The sequence below is a fragment of the Bos indicus genome, chromosome 14 (genome assembly GCF_029378745.1).
Source record: "Bos indicus isolate NIAB-ARS_2022 breed Sahiwal x Tharparkar chromosome 14, NIAB-ARS_B.indTharparkar_mat_pri_1.0, whole genome shotgun sequence".
NCBI lineage: Eukaryota > Metazoa > Chordata > Mammalia > Artiodactyla > Bovidae > Bos > Bos indicus.
Window position 1 is genome coordinate 65709916 of NC_091773.1, and position 21372 is coordinate 65731287.

Sequence of the window (21372 nt, forward strand, 5' to 3'; positions counted from 1 at the left end):
ATCAGATCAGTCACTCAGTCGTGTCCGACTCTTTGCAACCCCATGAATCGCAGCATGCCAGGCCTCCCTGTCCATCACCAACTCCCAGAGTTCACTCAGACTCATGTCCATCGAGTCAGTGATGCCATCCAGACATCTCATCCTCTGTCATCCCCTTCTCCTCTTGCCCCCAATCCCTCCCAGCATCAGAGTCTTTTCCGATGAGTCAACTCTTCGCATGAGGTGGCCAAAGTACTGGACTTTCAGCTTTAGCATCATTCCTTCCAAAGAAATCCCAGGGCTGACCTCCTTCAGAATGGACTGGTTGGATCTCCTTGCAGTCCAGAGGACTCTCAAGAGTCTTCTCCAACACCACAGTTCAAAAGTATCAATTCTTCGGCACTCAGCCTTCTTCACAGTCCAACTCTCACATCTATACATGACCACAGGAAAAACCATAGCCTTGACTAGACGGACCTTTGTTGGCAAAGTAATGTCTCTGCTTTTGAATGTGCTATCTAGGTTGGTCATAACTTTCCTTCCAAGGAGTAAGCGTCTTTTAATTTCATGGCTGCAGTCACCATCTGTAGTGATTTTGGAGCCCAAAAAAATAAAGTCTGACACTGTTCCCACTGTTTCCCCATCTATTTCCCGTGAAGTAATGGGACTGGATGCCATGATCTTAGTTTTCTGAATGTTGAGCTTTAAGCCAACTTTTTCACTCTCCTCTTTCACTTTCATCAAGAGGCTTTTGAGTTCCTCTTCACTTTCTGCCATAAGGGTGGTGTCATCTGCATATCTGAGGTTATTGATATTTCTCCCGGCAATCTTGATTCCAGCTTGTGTTTCTTCCAGTCCAGTGTTTCTCATGATGTACTCTGCATAGAAGTTAAATAAGCAGGGTGACAATATACAGCCTTGACTTACTCCTTTTCCTGTTTGGAACCAGTCTGTTGTTCCATGTCCAGTTCTAACTGTTGCTTCCTGATCTGCATACAGATTTCTCAAGAGGCAGATCAAGTGGTCTGGTATTCCCATCTCTTGAAGAATTTTCCACAGTTTATTGTGATCCACACAGTCAAAGGCTTTGGCATAGTCAATAAAGCAGAAATAGATGTTTTTCTGGAACTCTCTTGCTTTTTCCCATGATCCAGTGGATGTTGGCAATTTGATCTCTGGTTCCTCTGCCTTTTCTAAAACCAGCTTGAACATCAGGAAGTTCACGGTAAATACATAAATTAAATAATGATAATAATCATAAATAAAGTAGGGACAAATTTAAGTTTCATGCTGTTCATGGGGTTCTCAAGGCAAGAATACTGAAGTGGTTTGCCATAACCTTCTCCAGTGAACCACGTTTTGTCAGAACTCTCCACCATGACCCATCCATCTTGGGTGGCCCTACATGGCATGGCTCATAGTTTCATTGAGTTAGACAAGGCTGTGGTCCATGTGATCAGTTTGGTTAGTTTTCTGTGATTGTGTTCTGTTAAGGATAAGAGGCTTATGGAAGCTTCCTGATGAGAGAGACTGACTGAGGGGGAAACTGGGTTTTGTTCTGATGGGCAGGGCCATGCTCAGTAAATCTTTAATCCAATTTTCTGTTGATGGGTGGGGCTGTGTTCCCTCCCTGTTGTTTGACTTGAGGCCAAACTATGGTGGAGGTAATGAAGATAATGGCAACCTCCTTCAAAAGGTCCCATGCAGGCACTGCTACACTCAGCGCCCCCGATCCTGCAGCAGGCCACCACCGACCCACACTTCTGCCGGGGACTCCAATACTTTGGCCACTTGATGCGAAGAACTGGCTCATTGGAAAAGACCCTGATGCTGGGATAGATTGAAGGTGGGAGGAGAAGGGGATGACAGCGGATGAGATGGTTGGATGGCATCACCGACTCGATGGACATGAGTTTGAGTCAGCTCCAGGCATTGGTGATGGACAGGGAAACCTGGCATGCTGCAGTCCATGGGGTCGCAAAGAGTCAGACACACCTGAGCTACTGAACTGAACTGAAATTTAAGTTTAGTCTTTGAGGGGGAAGGTTAGAAAGTGGGAGGGGGTGTTCTAAACAAAGGGGATGATGTGTTCAAGCTCTGGAAGCAAGACTGAGGGACCAAGAAAAGGCGAATGTGGCGATGAGAGGCAGTGGTGAGAGACGAGGCTGAGCAGTCAGCAATAGCCAGACCACAGGGCATAGAGAACACTGTTGAGTAGCCCAGATTTCATTATGAGGGCACGAGGAACCAGCTAATGGTTTTAAGCTGGGGATTGTCCTAAGCAGATTTGCATCTTAGAAAGATCCCATTAGTTGCGGTGTGGAGAACAGACTGAAGGCGCAGAGATAAGTCAGGAGGGAACTGCAGTTGCCCTGGCAGGAACTGCCAGAGACCTGAACTATGGCACGGTCAGAGGAATGAAGATGAAGGGACAGAGCCAAGAGCTCTGTAGGAGGATCTTGTGATTGACTGAATGGGGTCAGAGAAGGAGAAAGAGGAGCCAAGGATGATTCCTAAGTTTCTGACTGGGATGGAAATACTCCTTAATGGCAGAATTGCAAGGCATCCGTGACGCGGGTCTGTAAGCATAGTTATTTTTTGGGTGGTGTGCGTGCTTGTCACACTTAAAATCACATTATGCAAACAGCTGCCTATCCCAAATATTTACCTTTAAGGATGGCTCTGGCACTCATTTTTACTTACTGGCATAGGGAGGCTTTTTGTCGTGCTAGGATAGGAGTGTCTGTGGGCTGAGTGCTTTCAAAGTGTAGTGAAGGACTACAAAGGGTATTTCCTAGAATTAGTCAGGTTATTGGCAATTTTCACCTAAATGATATCTTGAATCCAATCCCTACCCCGTCTCTCACATTATGAAGTTTCATCTTTATGCAACCTCTTTCCCCTTTGGAGCCCATTCTTCCCATCTCCTGTTTATAGTGGAGGCTGTTGACAGCTGAAAGTCTTTTAATAGCATGACATATTGAATTGAATCAGCTTTCTTTTACTACTGGCTTTTACTACTGTTTATATCTGAGCACTGTGTACACACACACACAAATGGCTTTATTTTTAAAAAATACGCATGATTTACAAAATCTTTAGCAAAATTCCAGGCAACCCAAATAGCAACCCAGGCTGTGTAACTGTCGCAAGGGCTGTAGCACAGATATTCAGATGTTCTACATTTCAAGGAATCTACCTAGAAATCATTATCCTTAAATATGTATTCTAAATTCTTATTATGATTTGTAATGCAACAAAGCGTGGTTAATGTGGTAGACAAAGAATATTAAGACCATAAATGAGAATATCTGACAAAGCAATGAGATTTAAAAAGAAAATAAGTGCACTTGGTCTGCCTTAAATGCATTTTAAAAGACTCTTTCAGGAAAGTTCCTGTAAGTGAATTAAGTCTCTGTTTCTCCTGGGGCTGCCAGGGATTTTTTGGCCAGTACAACAGCTGCACCGCGCGGTGCTGAGCTGAAAAGGCTCAGCACGGAGCTGCGGTTGCAGCTCCAGCCCTGGCAGACTAGCCTGTGGAGACTCCTGTGTGTGTGTGTGTGTGTGTGTGTGTGTGTGTGTGTGTCTGCGCTCAGTTGTGTCCTACTCTTTGTGACCCCATGGACTGCAGCCTGCCAGGCTCCTCTGTCCATGGAATTTTCCAGGCAAGAATACTAGAGCAGGTTACCGTTTCCTCCTCCAGGGGATCTTCCCAACCCAGGGATCGAACCCACATCTCCTACGTCTCCTGAGTTGGCAGGCGGACTCTTTCCCACCGTGCCACCTGGGAAGCCCGCAGAGGCTCCTGGCTGGTGCCTTGAAGAACTGTTAGGAACTCAGATTTTTCGCTTGTGCAACAGTGTAGAAGCTGTCAGTCATCCCTGTAAACTGAATAAAAGGCACTTGCCAGTGGGACAGTGTGGCCATCTTTCAAGTTAAGCCTCTCAGTGTCTGGCATTGATAACCATGCTCAAGGCTAAGACAATAAAATGCGATCATTCTTCAATTCAAGGACAAACACAATGCCTGGATGAGTGGTGTTTGGAAGATGTATCTTTACCAAAGTAATGGTTTATCTGTACATCTATGCTTTTAGATAATGGATCGTTGTGAACCCTGGCCTAAACTCCTAAAGGGTTTCATGTCTCTGAAATGAGAAAAAGACTAGTTTTATAGGTGTTTGTTTTTTCTTCTTCAAGGGATTCTAGTTGCTGAATTATGTGTTGCACCAAGGCCTTTGGAGGAAGAGGGTAGGTTGGCGACTTAGAAAGGTCTAGTGAAAACTTCTATTTATGTGACCCTGGTGGCTGATGGGAGTGATTGGGGCACCTAAACTATTTTTCTTAAAGGCTAATTGCTTGAGAATAACAGAGTAAGCTGACTGACACACAGGCTCTGGTTGGTTGGTTGGGAAGATTCTATCATTACTTGCTGTCTCATAGACAAAGTAGATAGAAAAGCAAATAAATGGCTCTATATTCATTCATTTATCCCCCATAGATTGTAACTGAAGACTGCTGTGACAATTTGCCTACCCAATTCTGCCTGCCTGTCTTGGGCCCCAGAGGAGCTAAATGAAAAAGGAAGGGAGGTTCTGGTCTGGGGGTGTGAGCAGAGGAACTTCGCCTCCGCCAGTGCAGAGACGATGATGAGGGAAAAAAAGAGCCGAGGGAAAAATCAGTATGAATCAATCAGGCTGGCTTCCCTGGTTTTTTTTGTCAGGCCCACTTGGCCCATTTGGAGAACGGGAAGTGGGAGCCACAACCTCTGGGTTCTTTGCGCAACCACAGACTAGCTGGGAGACTTGGCACAAACTGATTTCTTTAAGCCGCTATTTCCTCACTGGGAAGATGAAAGTGTTGGGCAAGGTAGTGTCAGTTTCTGGATCCTTCTGAACTCATTGCTTTGCTCATAACCTTTCCTGACTGTGCTAGGGAAGGCGGGCTTCCTCACAGCCACATACTGCTGGCTGAAAGAAAAGAAAGTGAAAGTGAGGTCGCTCAGCCGTGTCCGACTCTTTGCGACCCCATGGACTGTAGCCCACCACGCTCCTCTGTCCATGGGATTCTCCAGGCAAGAATACTGGAGTGGGTTGCCATTTCCTTCTCCAGGGGATCTTCCCGACCCAGAGAGTAAGTAGAAATCAGTAGCTGTGTGCCTGCGTTCCCCATAGACTTGCGAATGCAGATCATCTAAGTCAGGGGCTCTTTAAGATGAGATCTGGGACACGCAACATTGGCGGCACCTGGGAACCTGTTAGAAATGGCTGCTCTGGGGACCCCCTACCCCTCTGGCCAGACTCCCAGAGATTGTGAGAGTGGGGTCTGGCAACCTGTGTTTTAATACGCCCTTCAGGTGATTCTGACGCATGCTCATGTTTGAATGAAGCGTAATATATACACTGAGTGTAAAAAGCACACAACCGTTGTTTCTGTTATGTTCTGCTGGTCCTGGCATAGCCAATAGTTTGATATTTTTATCTTTGAAAACAAGCCCAAGGGCCCTAGTGATAAGATGAGATCTGAAATGAGCTGAGTCAACTCTGTATGTCAAAACGTTGTCACATTTAAACATTTCAAGTGGTTTTTTTTTTTTTTTTGACAATTACAGAGTCGTTTAAAATATAGCCCCATGCCTGCACAAAGAGAACTCTGGGAAATGTAGTTTATTTATTTATTACCGGATTGCTTTGTAAAAGGAGCTGGGGGAAGTTTGGAAACTGTCTCCCTGGAGAGGTATGAAGTTTTCCAGGGCACCCCAGACTTGGTGAAAGAGGCCATTTCTGCTGTCATTGGCAGCAGCCCTCGGGTAAAAGCCCACTGCATTTTATCTTTGCGTGTTTGTTTGTTCTGCTTGTTAAACACTGGCTTTCATACCATCCTGTTCTGTAATTCAAAACTGACTTTATAATTAGGTCTGAAAAGGAATGGTTCCCAGGCAATTCCTCTATGAAACTGGTAAAGACAGTTGCGTTCACTTTGGCTGGTTTCAGTGTAATTTGTCTGAGGGGGCTGCAGGGCTGCTCTGTTTGAAGTTATATTGGGCTGGCCTCTCTGTATTTGCAGCGGGTGTGGGGAGGGGAGGGTGAGGACCAAGTCCTGCTCTTGGGAATCTTCTGTGGACGAGCAGAAGATGTTGGTAGACTTTTCTCTTTCATCTTTGGACAGTAAACTCTGAACTGGTTCATGCGTTTAAGCCCACCTGGCTCATGTTTAGTTGTTTGGCCCCGAGGAAAAGGTTTAACCAGCTAAATTACAGGGGCCATAGGGGACTGCTTGGAGAGCAGGCTGAAAACGATTATTGGTGTGCTAATTCAAAGTTTTTCTTTCTGAGTTCCATCTCGAGGAGACCTGAGACTTTCTAGTTAATTTGCATACTTGAAAGTTGGAGTTCCAGCCTGACTTCTCAATAGAGATGATTATGACTACATTTGTGAAACCTCTTTGCTTCAGCGTCTGGGTGTGGGACCATTAGGAGGCCTAAAAAGAGGAAAGCAGGTCCAACCTGGCAGGACCTTGGATCCCCACCACTGGCTTCCACTAGAGCAAATCCACTTTATTTGTTTTGGTTGTTTACACTTCCAGTTAGGATTTCCTTTGGAGAAAATGTTTCACGGCTTTAAGTTTGAAAACTACTGGTTTAGACTAGAAATATCCAGCCCAACCCTTGCCCTCTAAATCAAATTAGTCCACCTGTTAGCCTGAAGACCAAGTCTCAAACTCTGGAGGCACTGGGGACCACCCTTTGCCATCCCTGGTACACTCGACTTGCCTTTGCCCACAAGCTCAGACTTCAAACCCGCCTCTGCTTCCAGATTCAGCCATTGTTCTGCTCCTCCCCCAGCATGTGGAGTCTCGATTCTCTTGCCCTCTTAGAGTCTACATTGCCCCATGTCCTCTGGTCTCCTACTGTCTGGCATCTAGCCGGGGAGGGCTCTTGAGCCATAACATCCCTGTAACTTCTTGGCTTTGTGGCTTGTCCAGACCTACATAATATGGTGTTCTTCTTAGTGCCTTTGTCCAGAATGGAGTCACCCCAGCTCACTGCTGCTTGCCTGAATTCATCTCTAGAACTACATTTTTATTTTTCTGCCATACTGTGCAGCTTGGGGAACCTAAGTTCCCTGACTAGGGATGGAACCTAGGCCCACAGCAGTGAAAGTGCCAAGTCCTAACCACTGGACAGCCAGAGAATTCCCTGTGACTACATTTTGAGAAAATGTAGGTTGATTGCCAGCCTTCTACCAGAATTGAGTCATTGAGTCCTTCGAATGTTTTAGTCTCATCACTTTTGTGATTGTTCCATTTAAAATAAAGAAACAGCAGCCACTCGTTTGTTACTGCCCACCATGCGGACAGTACAGCGAAACAGAACAGCAGGAAGCACTGCTTCCATGAAGAAAACCTCACTTTCATCACCTCGACCTGGATACCATTAGGACGGTTCCTCTGTGCCACTGACAGATTGATGAAGAAACTAGAAGTCTGAGTTTACCATTCACAGCAAAACGTCAGGCTTTGAAATCAGGAGGACTAGAATTCTTATTCTGCCTCCTTTGCTTCCTAGCTGATGACCCAGAACATTCCTCCGTGTTGTGGCAATCCGAGTGTGGGTTGCAAAAGAATTTCCAGGTACAGAGTATTGCAGAAAGGAATGAGTTTATTATGAACAAAGAGCAGAGATAATGTGGGCGCTGTGAGCACAGCGGGCCAACCTCCTGACAGACCAGGGAGAGTCGACAGAAGCTGTTAGAAAAGCAGGCTGCTCAAAGGAGAGCCAACCTCTTTTGCAGGTTAGCAGCCAATTTTTACAGCCTCAAGACAAAGGACATGCCTGCTGGAAGGGAGGCATTAGGTGACTGGTTAGGGTGGGTAGTTTTCCTCATTTGAGGTCCAGAAGCTGGCCAGTAAGGATCGGGGGGCTTTTGGCAACAGTTACAATGGGGCTCAGTCAGTTCCTAAGGTGACCTTGGTTCTGGGCTCCACTTCTATGACCTTGATGCAGGGCCTCGCACCTGTAACCTTGGGATGGGAATCCACACTCCTGAGTCTCTGATTGCTCATCTGTAACCCATCAGTGATAATACCCATCTCATAGGATCCTTGTAAAACTTGAACGGCAATGTGAGTGTAAATGTGTGCATGCACGTTTCCTAATATCACTTAGCATATGCAAACATTAAAAAAACACATTTTTCTTCTGTCTTCCCTCAGCACCTTCCGTAGCACATAGTAGGTGCTCAAAAGTGCTAGAACCACTGCCGTAGAGGCCTTCAGTTAGGTCTGGAGAATGGTGTTCTGTTTTTCCCACTCTCTGTCCATATGCCAGTTGGGTTCGGTTTCCCACTACGGTGATCCGTGGGTTCATTGGAGCTTTGCTTTGTCTTGTGTGCACAGCATTTTCCTTTTGATAGCCTCAGCTCTGCAGAATGGCTAATAATTATTTTTTATTTCAAGTACAGTTGCTAGTTATGATAACTACTTTCTCTTTTTTTTAAAAAAAATCACTCATTTGTTTGGCTGTGTCGGGTCTTAGTGCGGTATGAAGGATCATGCAGGATCTTTGTAGCATAATGTGCAGTTGTTTTGTTGTGATGCGTGGATTCTCCAGTTGTGGTACATGGGCTCAAGAGCACTCAGGCTCAGTAGCTGTGGCACGTGGGCTTATTTGCTTCTGAGCATGGGCTTCCCTGGTAGCTCAGCTGGTAAGGAATCCGCCTGCAATTCAGGAGACCTGGGTTCGATCCCTGAGTTGGGAAGATCCCCTGGAGAAGGGCATAGCAACCCACTCTGGGATTCTTGCCTGGAGAATCCCCATGAACAGAGGAGCCTGGTGGGCTGCAGTTCATGGAGTCACAAAAAGTTGGACACTACTGAGTGACTAAGCACAGCACACATATGGGATCTTAGTTCCCTGACCAGAGATGAACCCGCCTCCCTGCATTGGAAGGCAGACTTAACCCCTGGACCCACCAGGGAAGTCCCCCTCAATAACTACTTTCTTAAAACACTTTTTTTTGGTCATCTCATTGCTTTTCCATTAAAGTCCAAAATTTAACGTGGCTTATTGTACCTGCACCGTCCCATCCTGCCTCCTCTCAGTTTCAGCTTGCTCTCTGTCTTCTGTCATGTTCTCCAGCTGGGCAGTGTCCCCTCTAGCCCCTGGGCCTCTGTACATGCCACCTCTCCGCTTAGAGTGCCTTCCTGTGCCTGCTTCTTTCGCCTCTGTCCCCCACCACCTTGCCCCAGTCATTTGCTCAGATCCATTTCCACCTGTTTTCTGCTTGATATAGTAGGGACCAACCCAGGCGAACTCCATTTTCCACACTTCCTTTCCAATTGACTTCTAGTTCTATTTGGCCAATGGAAAGCCCTGGCAGGAAATTAAGAAGGCAAGGGGAAGGTGGAAACTCAGGTAACTGCCTCCACCGCCCCCAACTTGCAAAGCATCTCCTAGCAGTACCTGTATCACCTTCTGGCTTTAGCATCTGCACATGGCTCCTTCCTTTGTGTTCCCAGCTCTCACTACTAGCTCTGGTTCCTGGGCTCTATACTAGGTCACCCCAAGCCCGGGGTGGCTACAGCTTACTGCTGTTAATGATCTCTGAAAATATCCCTGTCCTGTTCGCTCTTCACATCCTAGTAACTCATAACTCAACTCCTAAATTAAATCCCCTCTAGTGAACTGCCTGGTATGAGTTCTTTTTTCAAAAAATTTTTACTGGTGTATAGTTGATTCACATGTTACATTATATTAGTTTCAGGTGTGCAGCAAAGTGATTCAATTGTGCATATACATATATATTTATTCTTTTTCAGATGCTTTTTCCATATAGGTTATTACAGAATACTGAGTAGAGTTCCCAGTGCTATACAGTAGGTCTTTGTTGGTTACAGCAGTGTGTGTATGTTAATACCAAGCTCCTAGTTTTTCCCTCCCCCTGACCATGAGCTGTTTTCTTATCTGAACTCTGATTACTCATCTAGCCTTTGAATCTCAGCTCAACTTTCACTTTCTTGGGGAAGCCTTCCCTGACCTCCCCTCTGCTTCCACAACCTATAGCAACTAGATAAAAAATCTCATTACACAATTTCATGGCACTATGTACCTCTCCTGTGTAGAACTTCTCCCAGTTATAATTTCACTTTAATCTGTGATAATTTGATTAATTTGTCTCTGCCATTAGAATATAATCTTCATGAATAACCACGTCCTTTTGGGGGCATTCACCATTATTTTCTAGGTATCTAAAATAGTATCTAGCACATATAATGTGCTCAATGAATGAATGAATCCTTTTGAAAACTTTTGTGGTGCTGGGGACCATTGTTTAAAAAAACTGTTTTTGTCTAAAACTGCAGAGAATACTGCAATACCATCTACCAAGTTCCCTGTGTGGTTGGGCATGGCTTTGTAAAAGAGATTTAAATAAATCTCAGAAATTGAACTGCCCTATTAACAATGAGAAATGTGTTGGACAAATCCCTGTAACTCAGTTGTAACTGACCACATCATTATGGAGAATGACCTTAGGGACTTTCATAAACTTCTCATAATATACAAGAGCCCGATCTTGCCAAGGGTGTAAAATCACTGGCTAATTCACTGAACCAAACCAGGCCTGCCTCTTTGCCCCAGCACAGACGGGCTCTGATTACAGATGGACATGGTTCATGTTTAATGGTGAGTAGAGGAGTCAGACACAACTGAGCAACTGAACTGAACTGAAAGGAACTTTGGAACAAGAACTTACCAGTGACAGGTAACAGTGAAGCCCAACTTTTCCCTCTTTTAAAAGAGTAAAGATGGGTTGCCTTCAACATTTGTGGTGCTTCCTTGAATTTTATATTTTATGTTTTTTAGTTATTAGATAAGAAGTGCATTTATTTGTAATGCCCCAAATTGGAAACAATTAAAATGTCCTTCAGTTGGGTGAATGGTTAGACAAACTATTGACACCCATACCATGAAATATAACCCAGCAATAAAAGGAACAAATTATGGGTTTGTTGATCTATTCAGCAACTTAGATGGATCACAAGAGAATGATCTTGAGTGAAAAAAAAGCCAATATAAAAAGATTACATATTGTATGATTCTATTTATTCAACACTCTCTAAATGATAAAATCATGGAGAACAGATTAGTGATATCCAGGGCTTGGCAGTGAGGAAAGGGGGGTGAGCATGATTATAAAGGGGTAGCATGAAGGATTTGTGATAATAGAACTCTTATATCATGATTGTGGTAGTTCCATGAATCCACACATGTGATAAAATTGCATAGAACTGTATACATATGCATGCATGTAACTCCATATAAAACTGGTGAAATCTGAATAAGTTTTGTGGACTGAACAAATGTCAATTTCCTGATTTTGATACTGTGTTATAGTCAAGTAAGATTTTACCTTTAGGGGAAGCTGGTGAAATGTATATGAAACCTCTTTATATTTCTGCAATTTCCTGTGAATCTATAATTACTTCAAAACTTAAAAGTTTTAAAAAAGCAATACAAGGGATTTCTATTAAAACAACACACATTCAATATACTTATTTGCCTTTACTTCCTTCTGAAATCCCACTAAATGGATAATAAAGAAATAAAAAAGACAAAATCTAAAAGTACACACACACGTACATATAATAGTATGAGATCATAAAGGCAATAAATGACTATAACAGTTTGGAGACTGGAAAATAGATGGACAAGAGAGAACTAAGTGGTTTCAGGGAAGAAAGTCAATAAGGAGCAAGTAGGTTCATCCCACTGAATTTTAGAAAATTTCAAGGATTGAAGATACCAGACGTCCAAAGGCAGGGGGCAAGGAGGGCCTGAAAACAGTGGGATTGAAAATATGTAGGAGAGTTTAGAAGTGCACGCGGCCCTCCTTACTGTCAAAGCCAGTGCTCAGCCTCTTCCTCCCAGTGTCCAACAGAAGGTACAACAGTCACCGGATGGAGGGGTCAACGCAGAGGCTTTAGTCCCAGGGAGGCCAGACACAGATACGGTGGGATGAGGTGCGTGCTGAAAACGAAGAGTCTGTAGTACAAACTGCCTACTAGGCAGTAAGATAGCTCGCAACACTGGCTGCTGAACTTTCACATCACAGAAAGGAGATCAAAGAGTTTTTCTCTCTGGGGAAATTCAGTGGCTCGATAGAAAAGTCCTAGAGCAACTGATATTTGAGTATCCTTCAACCAAAAAGGCTGGGTTCCTGCCCACTCACTTTCCAGTGAACACACAAGTCAACGTGACCTGCCCATGCTTTTGAGAGTCTCATTCCTAAACATAAAGGACAGATCGTCAAGGATCACATTTCAATCCCAAAGAAAGGCAATGCCAAAGAATGCTCAAACTACCGCACAATTGCACTCATCTCACACGCTAGTTAAGTAATGCTCAAAATTCTCCAAGCCAGGCTTCAGCAATACGTGAACTGTGAACTTCCAGATGTTCAAGCTGGTTTTAGAAAAGGCAGAGGAACCAGAGATCAAATTGCCAACATCCGCTGGATCATGGAAAAAGCAAGAGAGTTCCAGAAAAACATCTATTTCTGCTTTATTGACTATGCCAAAGCCTTTGACTGTGTGGATCACAATAAACTGTGGAAAATTCTTCAAGAGATGGGAATAACAGACCATCTGACCTGCCTGTTGAGAAATCTGTATGCAGGTCAGGAAGCAACAGTTAGAACTGGACATGGAACAACAGACTGGTTCCAAATAGGAAAAGGAGTAAGTCAAGGCTGTATATTGTCACCCTGTTATTTAACTTCTATGCAGAGTACATCACGAGAAACGCTGGACTGGAAGAAACACAAGCTGGAATCAAGATTTCCAGGAGAAATATCAATAACCTCAGATATGCAGATGACACCACTCTTATGGCAGAAAGTGAAGAGGAACTCAAAAGCCTCTTGATGAAAGTGAAAGTGGAGAGTGAAAAAGTTGGCTTAAAGCTCAACATTCAGAAAACAAAGATCATGGCATCTGGTCCCATCACTTCCTGGGAAATAGATGGGGAAACAGTGGAAACAGTGTCAGACTTTATTTTTTTGGGCTCCAAAATCACTGCAGATAGTGATTGCAGCCATGAAATTAAAAGACGCTTACTCCTTGGAAGGAAAGTTATGACCAACCTAGATAGCATATTCAAAAGCAGAGACATTACTTTGCCAACAAAGATCCGTCTAGTCAAGGCTATGGTTTTTCCTATGGTCATGTATGGATGTGAGAGTTGGACTGTGAAGAAGGCTGAGTGCTGAAGAATTGATGCTTTTGAACTGTGGTGTTGGAGAAGACTCTTGAGAGTCCCTTGGACTGCAAGGAGATCCAACCAGTTCATTCTGAAGGAGATCAGCCCTGGGATTTCTTTGGAGGGAATGATGCTGAAGCTGAAAGTCCAGTACTTTGGCCACCCCATGGGAAGAGCTGACTCATTGGAAAAGACTCTGATGCTGGGAGGGATTGGGGGCAGGAGGAGAAGGGGACGACAGAGGATGAGATGGCTGGATGGCATCACTGACTTGATGGACTTGAGTCTGAGTGAACTCCGGGAGATGGTGATGGACAGGGAGGCCTGACGTGCTGCAATTCATGGGGTTGCAAGAGTCGGACACGACTGAGCGACTAAACTGAACTGAGCTGAACTGAACTTTAACAAGAAAGGCTAACACTAAAGCAGATAAATGGGGGGGAAAACCACAGAGGAAGTAGGGATAATGCAGAAAGGCAGAAAAGTAGTTAACAAAAAGGTATCTTTGGAGAAATAAGAGACGACAGCATATCATGAAAAAAGAACAGTTTGCTATAATAGACAAACATTGAGAAAACCTAAGATTTAAATTTCTTTACCAAAAAAAAATTCAATGGAAAGATTGGAAGATAAGTTGAGGAAATCTCCAGCAAGTAGAATAAGAGACAAAGAATGATTGCTGCTGCTGCTGCTAAGTTGCTTCAGTCATGTCCAACTCTGTGTGACCCCATAGATGGCAGCCCACCAGGCTCCCCTGTCCCTGGGATTCTCCAGGCAAGAACCCTGGAGTGGGTTGCCATTTCCTGCTCCAATGCATGCGAGTGAAAAGTGAAAGTGAAGTTGTTCAGTCCTGTCTGACTCTTAGCAACCCCATGGACTGCAGCCTACCAGGTTCCTCCATCCATGGGATTTTCCAGGCAAGAGTACTGGAGTGGGTTGCCATTGCCTTCTCTGAATGATATCTAGTAATACTGTATTGTATATTTGAAAGTTTCTGAGAGTAGATCTTAAAAGTTTTCATCACAGGAAAAAAATATTATAACAATGTATGGTGATGATGGATGTTAACTAGACTTATTGTGATGATCATTTTACAATAAATAGATAGATACTGAGTCATACCACACACCTGAAACTTATATCTCAATAAAAATAAGAAAAAATTAATTTATCAAAAAAAGAGACATAGAGATAGAAATTGGAGAGAGGTAAGAAAACTGATGGATCACATGTGGCTCATTTTCTTCAACAAAGAAATGATATAGATAGAAAGGGGTGAGTGGTGGAGGATATGTTAACCAGATGTAACACGAGCCTTGATGTAATCGTGCCTTGAACTTCAAGCCAATAGTGAAAAGACACTTTAAAAAATACTCAGAGAAATGTGAGTGTGCACTGGGTAATACATTATATTAAGAAATTACAGTAATGTTGTTAATATGATAATGGTAGTTATTTTTTAAAGTTCCTATATATTTGAGATATATTTGTTGTTGTTTTGTTGCTCAGCTGTGTTTGGATCTTTTGCAGCCCCATGGACTGTAGCCTGCCAGGCTCCTGTGTCCATGGGACTTTCCAGGCAAGAATACTGGAGTGGGTTGCCATTCCCTTCTCCAGAGGATCTTCCCAACCCAGGGATCAAACCTGAGCCTCCTGCGTTACAAGCAGATTCTTTACCACTGAGCCACTGGTGAAGATATTGAGGTATATACTGAAGTATTTATTGGTGAAAAGTGATATTATATCTGGCATTGCTTTATTTTAAAATTTAACTTTATTTTTTGGTCACACCACGTGGCTTGCAGGATCTTAATTTCCCCACCAAGGATTGAACCTGGGCTGTAGTGGTGAAAGCACTGAGTCCTAACCACTGGATCACCAGGGGATTCCCTAAAATATAACGTTTCAAAAAGGTAAATGTTAATCATTATACTGGGTGATGAGCATATAAGATTTTGCTTGGCTGTTCTCTCTGCTTTTTCTAAGTTCTGTAATTTCTATCGTAAAACTTTTTATTGAGAAAGAAAATTACAGGATCAGATGAAAGCGAAATATCTGACTAATAGGAATTTAAGAGAGTAAGAGCAGAAGAAAGAAAAGAAATTATCAAAAAGTAATTCAAAAAAACCTGTCAGAACTGAAGAACGTAAATTTCTAAAATCGAAGAATCCCTTCATTCAGGATTGAGAGAGGGAAAATACAAGCTGAGGCTGGAACATCTGTTGTGCCAGAAAGAAAGGAAGTCCTTGCAAATGAAAGGAACATGTCAGAAGGAACTGGAAGGGACTCTCAGTGAATATTCATTGAAAGGACTGATCCTGAAGCTGAAGCTCCAATACATTGACCACCTGTTACAAAGAGCCAACTCATTGGAAAAGACCCTGGTGCTGGGAAAGATTGAAGGCAGGCAGATAAAGGGGTGACAGAGGATGAGATGGTTGGATGGCATCACTGACTCAATGGACATGAGTTTGAGCAAACTCCGGGAGATGGTGGAAGACAGGGAAGCCTGGCATGCTGCAGTCCATGGGGTCGCAAAGAGTCAGACATGGCTTAGCGACTGAACAACAACAACTGGTGGCCAAATTGGCACAATTTGAGCATCAAAATAAATAATGATACAAATGGATTTATTCTATGGGGATAGAATAAAATAAGAATTCATGATTCTATACTGGTATAACTAAATAATTGAATAAATAAATAGGGCGAAGAGAAAGCTCTTTTGTATTCATTTGGGCAAGACAAAAGCATCCCCATGTTGTTTCTTTTTATAAAGTAGAACACTTCAAATATATTAGTTTTATTCTTTTTCAACAGAATTCATTTCATTCTGGTCCCAGGAACTGCTTCTCATTTTAGGATTCACATTTTAGTAACACATGTGTACCCATTGCAGCCAAAAGAGCATACTTGTATTTTGGATAGTCATTCATTATTATGGTGACGATACCGACATATGATTAAAAGCCTATCGATCTTCCCACCAACGTTCTTTTTGAGCCAATGCTGGCCTTCTTCGTACAAGCTTCTGTCATCGACTTCATTATTATCTTCTTTAGTCAGAAGTTTGATGTTTCCATTATCTTTTTTCATGAACTTTGATCACTGTCAACTATTGGAATGTTTAGTCCCTCAACTTAAAAAAAACTATCACCAGCTGTAATAGGATCTTTCTGGAAATTTGTTAGGAATTGATCTTCTCTATTGACCCACCCTACCATTTCTGTCCTTTATCGAGCCCATCTTTGCATGAAGTGTTCCCTTGGTATCTCTAATTTTCTTGAAGAGAGCTCTAGTCTTTCCCATTCTGTTGTTTTCCTCTATTTCTTTGCATTGATTGCTGAGGAAGGCTTTCTTACCTCTTCTTCTTATTCTTTGGGACTCTGCATTCAGATGCTTATATCTTTCCTTTCTGCTTTGCTTTTCACTTCTCTTCTTTTCACAGCTATTTGTAAGGCCTCCCCAGACAGCCATTTTTGCTTTTCCATGGGGATGGTCTTGCTCCCTGTCTCTTGTACAATGTCACGAACCTCATTCCATAGTTCATCGGGCACTCTATCTATTAGATCTAGGCCCTTAAATCTATTTCTCAAGATATTAAGAAGAGGTGGCAAGAATACACAGAAGAACTGTACAAAAAAGATCTTTACAACCCAGATAATCACAATGGGGTGATCACTCATCTAGAGCCAGACATCCTGGAATGTGAAGTCAAGTGGGCCTTAGAAAGCATCACTACGAACAAAGCTAGTGGAGGTGATGGAATTCCAGTTGAGCTATTTCAAATCCTGAAAGATGATGCTGTGGAAGTGCTGCACTCAATATGTCAGCAAATTTGGAAAACTCAGCAGTGGCCACAGGACTGGAAAAGGTCAGTTTTCATTCCAATCCCAAAGAAAGGCAATGCCAAAGAATGTTCAAACTACCACACAATTGCACTCATCTCACATGCTAGAAAAGTAATGCTCAAAATTCTCCAAGCCAGGCTTCAGCAATACGTGAACCGTGAACTTCCAGATGTTCAAGCTGGTTTTAGAAAAGGCAGAGGAGTCAGAGATCAAATTGCCAACATCTGCTGGATCATGGAAAAAGCAAGAGAGTTCCAGAAAAACATCTATTTCTGCTTTATTGACTATGCCAAAGCCTTTGACTGTGTGGATCACAATAAACTGTGGAAAATTCTTCAAGAGATGGGAATACCAGACCACCTGACCTGCCTGTTAAGAAATCTGTATGCAGGTCAGGAAGCAACAGTTAGAACTGGACATGGAACAACAGACTGGTTCCAAATAGGAAAAGGAGTACATCAAGGCTGGATATTGTCACCCTGCTTATTTAACTTCTATGCAGAGTACATCATGAGAAACGCTGGACTGGAAGAAACACAAGCTGGACTCAAGATTGCCGGGAGAAATATCAATAACCTCAGATATGCAGATGACACCACCCTTATGGCAGAAAGTGAAGAGGAACTCAAAAGCCTCTTGATGAAAGTGAAAGTGGAGAGTGAAAAAGTTGGCTTAAAGCTCAACATTCAGAAAACTAAGATCATGGCATCCATTCCCATTACTTCATGGGAAATAGATGGGGAAACAGTGGGAACAGTGTCAGACTTTATTTTTTTGGGTTCCAAAATCACTGCAGATGGTGGCTGCAGCCATGAAATTAAAAAACGCTTACTCCTTGGAAGGAAAGTTATGACCAACCTAGATAGCACATTCAAAAGCAGAGACATTACTTTGCCAACAAAGGTCCATCTAGTCAAGGCTATGGTTTTTCCTGTGGTCATGTATGGATGTGAGAGTTGGACTGTGAAGAAGGCTGAGTGCCAAAGAATTGATGCTTTTGAACTGTGGTGTTGGAGAAGACTCTTGAGAGTCCCCTGGACTGCAAGGAGATCCAACCAGTTCATTCTGAAGGAGGTCAGCCCTGGGATTGCTTTGGAAGGAATGATGCTAAAGCTGAAAATCCAGTACTTTGGCCACCTCATGCGAAGAGTTGACTCATTGGAAAAGACTTTGATGCTGGGAGGGATTGGGGACAGGAGGAGAAGGGGACAACAGAGGATGAGATGGCTGGATGGCATCACTGACTCGATGGATGTGAGTCTGGGTGAACTCCGGGAGTTGGTGATGGACAGGGAGGCCTGGCATGCTGTGATTCATGGGGTTGCAAAGAGTCAGACATGACTGAGCGACTGAAATGAACTGAACTGAACTGAACTGAACTGATCGACCCACCCTAATTAATTTGTTCTACTTCATACACTCAGGGAGCAGACCTTCAAGTTCACCTATTATAGGCTCAAAATGTATAAGTTCCTTAATTATATTATGTAGACCCTATGACAGTAGAGAAGGGGTATGCTTGCACAAGTATAGTAACTTATAACACCCATCTTCTTAAAAGAATTTGCTCTCAATAGACGTTTTGCAATAGGTTTGGCTATGATTAATACCACCATTAAGTACAGGACAGTTCATCCAGATCTCTGAGCCCAGTTTCTTCATCACTAAAATCAGAGAATCAGCCAGTTTGCTTAGGTCTCCTCAGTCTGTATAATTCTTCTCTTTATTGTATCTTAGAAGTGTGTTGAAAACATTTAAACAATAGCACATAGTAGTCATTCAAAACAGTCTTTTCAAGTTATTTTTTCATAAAATGTGGAAGGACTAGATTTATTAACACAGTATCACCACTAAATTTTAAAAAGTGAGCCTAAGAATGAGAAGTCTAAAAAAAAAAATTGAGAGCATTAGTTTAACATCTTAAGCTATAGAATTTGAAACACAGACTGTACAATCTTCTGGGCTAGAACAGAGACAGTATAGAGGATATCAGCCTGGCTATTATTTTTAAATTCCAGATCCATGGTTGATAGATTGTAACTGCATTGTAAGTGCTGACCTAATGCATGTGTGTGTGTGTGTGTCTGTGTGTGTGTGTGTCTGTGTGTGTGTGTGTCTGTGTGTGTGTGTGTGTGTGCATGCATGTGTGTGCACGTCCTAGGTCACTTCAGTTGTGTCCAACTCTTTGTGACCCTATGGGCTGTAGCCCACCAGGCTCCTCTGTCCACGGGATTCTCCAGGCAAGAGTACTGGAGTGGGTTGCCATGCCCTCCTCCAGGGGATCTTCCGGACATCTCTTATGTCTTCTGCATTGGTAGGCGAGTTCTTTACCTCTAGTGCCACCTTGGAAGCCCTGACCTAATACTGCTTTGTTATCAAAATGCCCTTTTATATTTAATTATGGGCAGACTGGTCATTACATAGCCTATATAAACCTTAAAAGAACCATTTATTTTGAACCTCTAATAATAATATATGATAATGCACATTGTTTCAAAAATCTTTTGGAGTAAATGCCACAATCCTAAATCACAGTTATCTATCTAATCAGAGTCATCCTAGCTAACAAGGTTTACGAAATGCATAACAAATTCTTAGATAACACTACAAGGCTATGTTAGAATTTTAATGGAATAGCCAGGATCTTTTTGTTCTGGGCAGAATAAAAGTTCCTTTATCTGTTCTGTGAGGAGTTTGGCAGTTGACTCAAGGGCATTTCTTACTTTTCAAAATGCAGGATTTCAAGCATATTGCCTGTGTTAAAAAAAAATACATGGATTTTCTTCTTTTGGTCTGTACAACAATTCTCTGTGGCAGACAAGTTTACTGAGGTCAGTCCTGTGTTAGAGAAGAAGCTGAAACAGAGAGGTGGAGAGTTTCTCTCATTCACACAATTTCTTGGAGATGTTAAGCAATGAGCCTGGCTGAGCCGTAGGAGGAGGTCATTGTCCCAGGTCTGGAAGTTAAATATTTTGGCCCAAGAGACTTTCCTTTAGACCCTGGAGACCAAAATTTTGAGCAGCCCAGCATGGCGAGGGTGTTCCTGTAGTCCTTCCCAACCTGAACGCCTCCGTTTCTCTTGTCTATGTCTTTGGTTTATTCTGGCCCTTTCTAGGCACTATTTGGCTTGTTGGCTTTGCTAAGAATTTTAGGGGCATTTCTCCCTATTATGATAAAATGGTTTCTTGATTCATTGAGGTTAATTTCTGTTGTTTTCTACTGTAAGAAAACAAGGCAAAATCAAAAAAGAGAGGAATTTCTCTCTCTTGGTCCTTGACCCACTCCTCCAAGAAGCCTGGGGAGTGGGCCTGCTTTGGTTCCTGGAGGGGATTCAACCTCCCTCACCCACCCCCCACCACCCTCCAAACCTTAGGCTTCTAAAGAGATTAGAGCTGAGTTGTACTAGAAACAGAGGGGCCCCTAGGGCTGAAGGGGGCCAGCTACTCCCAAATTGTGCTCCAGAAAGGACAGGACTTTTGCTGGGGATGGAGAGAAGCAGAACTGGGGACCAGAGTCACCAGTAAAAGCTATTTTCTTTGTGCCACAAGGGACATTTCCTATGGCTGCTTGGCAGTGAGGGTAATGGAATGAATAGGACCACTTGCCTTTGAACAGATTCTGCAGGCCTGGGCCATAAGTATCTGCAACTGTGGTGGCCTGAGGAATAGATGTGCTTCCATTTTCTGGGTACCACTTATCCAACGCCATCTCTATTCTTGGGTGGAGGGGAAGAAAATTGTTCTCCAGGGGAGGAGGGCAATATTTGTACCCATCGTATCAGAGATGATAGCTACTATTCATTGTGGGCTTCCCAGGTAGCGCTAGTGGTAAAAAACCCGCCTGCCGATGCAGGACACGAGAGACACGGGTTCGATCCCTGAGTCGGGAAGATCCCCTGGAGGAGGCATGGCAATCCACCCCGGTATTCTTGCCTGGAGAATCCCATGGACAGAGGAGCCTGTCGGGCTACAGTCCATAGGATTGCAAAGAGTTGGACATGATTAAAGGCATCAACGACTCGATGGACCTGAGTTTGAGTGAACTCCGGGAGTTGGTGATGGACAAGGAGGCCTGGCCTGCTGCAATTCATGGGGTTGCAAAGAGTCGGACACAACTGAGCGACTGAACTGAACTGAACTGAAAGCAACTATCATATATGCACTATTCATTGTGCATTTGCCATATACCTGGCACACTGCTTACTTAGCAGGGCAATTTATGAGAATTTTCATGTGTTAGAGCAACTTGATTACAGCATTAACTGTATCTGTATTCAAGGATGTAG

General features: G+C 43.2%; 1 long non-coding RNA gene across 1 annotated transcript in view; it reads left to right on the plus strand.

The window, feature by feature from the left end:
• Positions 1 to 4810: 4810 nt before the first annotated feature.
• LOC139186961 (uncharacterized) overlaps positions 4811 to 21372 on the plus strand; it is a 70076-nt gene continuing 53514 nt past the window's right edge. The window contains exon 1 of the long non-coding RNA XR_011570652.1: positions 4811 to 5111. This is a non-coding gene — a long non-coding RNA (uncharacterized lncRNA). The remainder of the gene's footprint in view (positions 5112 to 21372) is intronic.